Genomic DNA, 8502 nt, shown 5'->3' with positions numbered 1-8502 from the left:
TCCCTGTGTCTCAGTGCCTCCGCAACAAAGATGTTATGATTATGTCAACGCTATCTCACGACCAATTCGTACTTATTCTACGAGGTGGCTATTTCGTATAAATTCATACGACCTCACTCGTGCAAATTCGTACGATTTGTCTAAACCCCACTGACGGTTAGGTTTAGGGGCGGGGTTTGGGGTAGGTCATTCGTATGAATTCATACGAATTTGTCAACTCGTAAAATACATACGATTTAGCAAAAAACGTATGAATTAGTACGAGTGCGGTCGTATGAATTCATACGATTTAGCCACCTCGTGAAATACGTACGAATTGCCGTGAGATCGGGTTGGATTATGTACATTATACAAATGCACAGAAGTTGGGTAGGTGGGTATATGGGGATCATTGCTCCTGAAAAATAAAAACAAATCTCACAAAGCAGCTGGCAAAAACACTTATTTTATCTCATCTTCATATTTCTAACTCACCTACTAGATCCTCCCCTTTTGTCTACAGCCTTCACCAGAGTGCAAACCATTTTTGCCTCACAGCATGTATTTTTTGACAACCGTCTTTGATTAGCCGTGCCTGATCGAACACAAACATTGTGCTGGCACCTATAATGAGCCTACAGATAGATATAGATCAAATATGAATGTTTAAATATACAGAACTGTGCGCAAATCTTCGGCATGTTAGATTTTATTTAGTCATTTATATCTGTTGTATTAGTGTGCCAGTAAAAGAAAAAAAAAAAAAAGTTTACATTTCTAAACTTTCATTTTGCCATCAATTGTTATAATAATAATAATAATAATAATTACTACCACCAATTTATTTATCTAGGAAAACATAAAATTGTGATGCATCTCTTCTTCCAGAGAGTCCTGGCTGACAATGACAGCAACAACAAATAAGCCAATGAGATTTTTTTGTATTCACAAGGAGTCCAACACAGAGTTCTGATCTCACCATCATCATCGAGTCTGACTGGGATTACATGAGACAAAAAACTGAGACTGATTAAATCCTGTGGCAACATCTCTAATACTCATCTACTTGCAAAGCCGAAAAATGTAAAAATGTGTATGCATTTGAGAAAAATGCTGTAAATTGAGGATGTTTGAAAAAAATTCATAAATAAATGTTTTATTATTGTTTTAGATTTTATTGTTTTTAGATTTGCAGGTAGATTTCTCCAAGTGTATTAGAGATGTTGCCACAGTTTATTTTTCTCTTTATGCAATCCCAGATGGACTACATTATGGACTACATTATCTATGTGCGAACCATACCATTCTGGACTCGCTGTGCATACGAAAATCCACTTGTCCTAGGGTTGTGTAAATACTGGAGCCTACAGATGTCCAGTCCATCACAGGGATACAAATCTCACTGAACTAGTACAATTAATGGTAAAAGGAAAGTTTGAAAATGTTAACTGATATTTCTTACTGGCACACTAGTGAAATATATAATTGTCTTAAGATTTAGGTGAAGAATCTAATGTGCCTTTTGCACAATACAGTACTGTGTGTTAACACCATTTAGACTACTGTAAAGACATTTTCAGTGTAACAAATTGTCCTACACTAATTAAGTGTAAAGATGAATGAACTGATTTTACATTACCTTATAAAGCACACGTTGTCCCTTTCTTGGTTTCGTCACTGCCACTCTCCAACTCACTCCTGATGACTCACTAAGCTTTTTCACCCATTCCTTTACTTCACAACTTTCTGTTAGTGCAATTCTGAGCGACGCATCAAAGCTTGTGTGGTCCAACTTTGATTGTGTAGTGCATGAACGATAGGCGCAGAAGTGATAGTTATACCCAGGAGGTAACCAGTTCTGTAAAAGTAAAAAGAAATTAGTCACCCTGCTACTTAACGCTGAGAGTTTGCCCATAAGCATTTTAACTGAGATGGCCTAGCGTTTAGACACACAAAGTTTTTTAAAACATAAATCATTATCAGAAAAGTGATGCATCAAATTAATTTAATTTAAATTTTTAACCCTAAGATGTACGGCTTGCTCTTCATCACAGCCAGAACAGGCGTACTCCCCTGAGGGCGTCAGGTTGATCGAAATAAAGATAAGAGTAAAAATGAAAATTATAATAATAATACAAAAAACTCAAATTGAAACCTACAAATAACGTTACTTATGATAATAAAATGCAATTAAAAACAATTGGCAGGCTTATCTTACCGTTTGTTAGCGACGGATCCATCAACGGCCTTCATTATCGCCTCAGGTGACAATGTAACAGTGTTGACCAATGAAATCGAGCTAGAGACGTGAGTCAAGGCTGCGGGGTGGGGTTTTAACGTAAAGGGGCGTGGTTTGCGCTTAACTGGTTTGGGGAAAAAAATCACGCGTCCCATCGGGGAATCAGGAGTTACACACACTTGCAGTCTTCATGCCCTTGAACACTTGAGTCAAACAGAGGAAATACATCATGTAAGAGAAGTGGTCAAGTGCAAAGACTGCAAGTGTGGGTTTTTGGACAGACTTGACACTCTCGTATGGCAAGAGATGTCCATAGAATCAGCAAGAGTCGAATACGACGGGAAAAACATGAGATATCTACATTCAGTTAAAGTGAACTAAAGACCTGCTGCACTGGAAACTGAAGAGTTATCAACTCTGATTCATCAACTACTGTATTTGAAAAGTGTTCAGATGAAAGTGAATGTAAAGTTATGAAAAGTGCATTTTGAAAGTGTTCACAGAACATGAAAGTGTGAATAAATTGTGATTTTTCTTTTTGTATACATTTGGGGCCTAAAGCATTTTTTTTTTAAACTTTTCAATGACTTTTAAACTCCAAGCCATCTTTTACCTCAGTTACATCATGTACTGTATGAATTGTGGATGGATTTATAAAGTGAGAAATAGAGTTGAACAAAAATAAACACTCTTAATAATGAACAGAAAAGAAAATATTGCATGACATTATATCAAAGTATGAACTAACATGCTCACACTCTCCTAAATCAATTAAAGATGTTCTGTCAATCACCCGAATGTTACCAAAACTATTTCATTGGCTCAGTTTACAGAAAAGTGTATGTCACGCACGCATCCTTTATAATATAACACTGTTTCCTCCATTTGCACCTCCTTAATATGTGACTAAAATGAGAGAATGTTTTTGAATGTACTTTATAGTACGCATTACTCTTCCTATTGTGTGACGATTGATTTTCCTGGCACAGTTCGACTGCTTTTCCATTTTTCTTTAGTGTTCACCTGAAGGAATGTGAATCAGTATATCGTGAACACGAATCATCTACCGCGCATTGTAATGTAGTGAGTTGACTCACGTGTTTTAAGTTTCGCGCCTGCACAGCAAAAACTGCAGTGTTAAATTAACTCTCCTGGGAGTACATGTGAGACCATACTCAAGAGTGTTAAAGTGTTAAAATAAGAGTGTTAAAAGAACACTGAAAAGTGTTAAAGTTAATTAGATAATTAAGTGATTAATTGAGTGATGATTGAGCATTATTGAAGACACCTGATGATAACAAGCAGAATCACCAAAGGAGAAAATCACAATTTTTAAGACACCATCGTGGAGATGAGAGTTTGCTTTAGTTGGGCTCTTGTCCCTTGACTTTTTAAAATAAAATTTTGTTTGGGCTGTTTTAACTGAGTTATAACATCCAGACAAACAAATGGAAAAATGATCAGGTGGTGTTGGTTATGTTTTCACATAATCATTATTTGATCTGAATTACTGAACTCATCTAGAGCCCAATCTCTGAGTTAGATTCACATTATTGATTACAGCAGAACTGTGATTCTACAGCACAAGATCAGCTTTATCAATATAATCTGAAAGATTTCACAAACAGTTGTTCTGAGCAAAAAAAAAAAAAATCTTTCCCTTAGGCACACACAGACATCAAGAATCAGCCTGTGAATCTCAACGACGGTGACAAGCAACATATTCTGATCAACAGATCAACTCTGAACATTAGAAAACAAGCTACTAAAAAGTCACATAAACGGAACACAATAAAATATGAGAATAAAGGAAATTACTAAGACAATTCAGCTCATAATTTACTCATGCAGCAATGCATGATGGGAGCCATGGATGAATTTTGATTGGTGGCTCCCAGAATGCACTGCAACATGCTTTATTATTCTCACCATTGTTGAGATTCACAGGCTGATTCTTGATGTCTGTGTGTCTACAACATGAGAGAGCATCTTATTTTTTTTTACTAAGAACAACTTTTGATGAAACCTTTGAATTATTTTGAAAAAAAAAAAAAACTGGATCTTGTGCTGTAGAATCACAGTTCTGCTGTAATCAATAATGTGAATCTAACTCAGAGATTAAGATCTAAATGAGTTCAGTGATTCAGATCAAGTAATAAGCATGTGAAAACATAACCAACAAAACCTGATCATCTTTTCTTTCTGCTTGTCTGGCTGTTGTAACTCAGTTACAGCAGCCCAAACAAAATGTAATATTAAAAAGTGAAGGGACAAGACAAGAGCCCAACTAAAGCAAACTCTCATCTCCACGATGGTGTCTTAAAAATAGTGATTTTCTCCTTTGGTGATTCTGCTTGTTATCATCAGGTGTCTTCAATAATGCTCAATCATCACTCAATTAATCACTTATTTATCTCATTAACTTTAACACTGTTTCAGCGGGTGGAAAAAAAATATGGCAGGACTTTTACTTTCTGAGCCCTGGACTTTCCACCTCTGCGCGATACCTCCGCGGTGGATCTGCCACAGAGTCCTTTTGCTGTGTGGGTCGCTCTTCATAACTCTGCTGCCGCCATGTTTCCAACACCTGGCCCCGCCTTAATGAAGTGATTGACAGGGCGGGGACTTGATCGGCTGGAAATGCATTTTCAAATCCACATTGAATTTTGCTACTTCATTGCGGGGCATTTAATGAAAATGCAATCGCACTGTGAGTGTAAATGCAATTAAGAAAAATAACATTTAAATGATCATTTTGCTACAATTTTGGCTTGACCGTGTTAAACATATATAATCATTTCTTTAATACATTTTCATTTTAATTTTGCAACTTATAAAGCATTAAAATATATGTTTAAATTATTTGTTAAACGTAGTGTAGGAAATGGCAAATGTAAATTCTATTATTGAATTTGAATTATCATTTTGCTCCAAACATTGCATATATGGAATGGAAAATGTAAATTTAAACACAGAAATGCATTGCCATTTTACATATTGCATTGCCATTTTGCACATTACATTTCAAATTGAATATTGCTACACATATGCTTCCATAGTGTAGGCTATACTTATAACAAAATGAAATAAAACACAACCCTGCCTCTTTTCATTTTCATTTTAAAAATATGAAACTTATTAATGTGTGGTTCAGGCAATATGTGCATAAGTACTCTGATTATCTTCACTGTATATGTAGGCTACATATAATTAGCTTCTTATAAAATGAAATAATATGACATAAAACAGCACTGTCTCTTTTTGTTAAAAGTCAGTTTTAATGATCAATAATAGCCGTAATAAAAGTATAAGTATGAAGTATAAGAATCTATACAATAAGAAATAAAGACAAACAAACAATTCAGTCATAAAAGCATACAAAGTCAACGCTCTAATGGTAAATTTAAATAAATATATATCAAGTTATTAAACTTCACTTTTTTTGCCCTCCACGAAAATGATTTGCCCAGGAACAAATTTTAGATTCATGAAAGCAAAGATCGCCTGTTAGACATACACAAGACAAACTATATCTCGTATAAAGAGTCATCAGAGCCAGCAGCAAACGTCAGAAGCACTAGCCGAGGTCAGGCTGTTCTCAGCTGGGTTCATGAAGCGCCCCCTGATCACCTGGATCTCACAACATTACATCAAAATTTCAAATAATTATCAATAAACCACAAATTTGAGCTTTAAACCAAAACTTTTAACTACATTTCATGACAAAATAAAGTAGTGTTTTTAAATTACGCATGTTTTCACTGTTCATTTGGAATTAATCATAATTCAGAACAATCTTCAAGCAGAAGAGATGCTGGTTTCTCCAGTAGAGGGCAGATCTAATGCTCAAATAGCGATCTCATTGGCTGGCGCTCATCTATTACTTCCCTGTTTTGATTTCAGCTAATCAGATTGAGTGAACGCTGACAACGTGATTAATATTCATGAACCCAGCAGCTCATCAATCATCAATGCGTTGTATGTTTTTATTAGTAGCATCTGTCATTAGTAGAATCTATTTCTATTATCTATTTTTTTTTAATACAGAAACACTGAATGTCCAACAATATCTTAAGCACCATCAGTCCTGAGTTCAGCTAAAATGACAAATCTGCATTCATACATGATTACCAAGATTAGTTTTAATTACTAAAGTTCTGTCATTAAATAGTGCTTGATTATCATAAATAATATCGTAATATAAAGCTTGATTGACTGATGTTAAGAGTGTTGAGGGGAACACATTACAAGTAACTCGGGTAACAAAATCAGATTACTTTTGTCAAGTAACTACAGTAATGCATTACTTTTAAATTTACAACAGAATATCTGTTACTTTTCCAAATAAGTAATGCAGGTTACGTTGTTTTCCAGTTATTGACTGACGGCTGTCCTGTCTCCATGAGAGAAATCAGGAGAGAGCTGAGGTGTGTGTGAACATGATGTTATTGTAGTTCTAGACTGAATGTGAGCGTTTATTAATCTTACTCGCACAAAAGAAGATTCAGTATTTCTCAAAATTAATAAAATCAGTCAAATGCAAAATCTCCAAACCTCCAATAATGAAATGTGTTAAATAAAACACATATTTTTATTTGTGCAAAAATATAACTTTTTTGTAAACAAAACAAAACAAAACAAAAAAATTAACATAACACATTACTTTTCTTATCCAATATTGCAGTGCATTACTTTTCAAAGTAACTTTCCCCAGCACTGTTCAAGAGTGTACGTTCAGATATACAGTAACAGTTTATCAATCTGGCGAGTGTTCAGGTCAGTCTAGATCAATTGTCACTAAGGGCTACTTCATATTTTTCACACTTAATGAATGGATCAAAGATGAAGGGAAATTCTAATGCTTATATGATGATACGTGGGTGTGTGTTTTTGACGTTTGTTTCTTCATATTGTTGTATATTTGTGATTGTATTCACAGGCTGGAGGGTTTGGAGCAGAAGAACAGAGATGGCCTCCATCATGGAGCAACAACAAGGAGTCAGTCAGGGTAGAGGAAGAGCCAAAAAGAGAAAACGTTCCCTCAGCATGGAGAAATTCAAGGAGAGATGGAGGACACTCCTGACAGATATCCACTGGTGGGTTCAACTCTCTGTGATCATATTCTGTGTGTAAATGATCAACATCTGCACACCAGTAAAAAATAAAATTGTTAAATAGCGTTCAAGTGATTTTGGTGACAGTAATTGTGTAGTTGAAGAGTCAGGAGACTTTGCTTCGATCCTGATCAGGCTAGAAATCACATCTTTATGAATTTTGCTCTTCAGGAGAGAAACACGACAGATCTGTAGCTGAGCTCTATGAATTATGAATTATGTAACTGTTGGACTCAGTTGGAGTGACTATAATAATCGATTTTAATTAAGAAAATCAAGGAGCACATGACAATACAAGCTCCTCCTTTCATATTTATCTGTGTAACCTGAAAAAGTACTTTTATGTACAAGTACAAAGATGATGTTCAGTCAGACTTACTGTCATTACTCTGAATGACTGGTGTGAATAACTTTAAAATATGACATCATGACTCATAGTGCTGGTTTGTTTTTGCTCACCCTCCGGAAATACTGAAAGACACTAATGTTAAAGTCCTCCTGAAATCAAACTATACGTTTTTTAATCTTTTAGTATGAAAGAGTTATGCTTTGAAAGAATTATCAGTGGAGGAAAATATCCAAATGTTCCATATTTTTTGCGAGCTCGAGGTCACCTTTGGGATAGTTTTAGTTCAGTTTTTACTCGTAAGGTATGGAGGACCAGGAGTGACACTTAAAAATAAAACGAAGAATCAATGAATTAAATTAATAATTCAAACATAAAAATGTATATAAATGAATCACTTTTTATATGGGCAAATTAATAGACATATTTAAAGTTGTTTATTTAATTCCTGTTTTTAAATATAGTTTAATAAAACAATAAAACAATAAATTAAAAAAAAATTTGAATGTGTAAATAAATAAACCAATTTGAAACAGGTTATTTAATTTATTTTTTAAAACGTAGTTCAATAAAACAAAAAGTTTATTAGTAAATAATTTTAAATGTGCATTTAAATCACTTTTTTAAAAAAAGAATTGATTGAAAAATGATTTTTTTCTCTCTATTTACCAAATGCTTTTCTTTATCCATTTGTCCGTCAAGTGGTAAAATGCCATTGGACAGTACACACATGGGAGCAACCAATCAACTTTCACCTCAATTTGAAGAGCCAATCCTCTCTCACTTGTAACACTCACTGTCATTGGACAGTTAGTACGGTGACC

At 34.6% G+C, this 8502-nt stretch overlaps 1 long non-coding RNA gene across 1 annotated transcript; it reads right to left on the bottom strand.

Moving 5' to 3' along the window:
• Positions 1-373: 373 nt before the first annotated feature.
• Positions 374-1909, bottom strand: LOC137037070 (uncharacterized). Its single transcript, XR_010897241.1, has 3 exons — positions 1619-1909; positions 475-614; positions 374-397 (listed from the first exon to the last, which is right to left on the bottom strand). It is a non-coding gene; the product is annotated as an uncharacterized lncRNA (long non-coding RNA).
• Between the last annotated feature and the right edge of the window lie 6593 nt (positions 1910-8502).

Source organism: Chanodichthys erythropterus, chromosome 15 (assembly GCF_024489055.1).
Source record: "Chanodichthys erythropterus isolate Z2021 chromosome 15, ASM2448905v1, whole genome shotgun sequence".
NCBI classification, from domain to species: domain Eukaryota; kingdom Metazoa; phylum Chordata; class Actinopteri; order Cypriniformes; family Xenocyprididae; genus Chanodichthys; species Chanodichthys erythropterus.
This window is presented reverse-complemented; position numbering and strand designations above follow the sequence as displayed.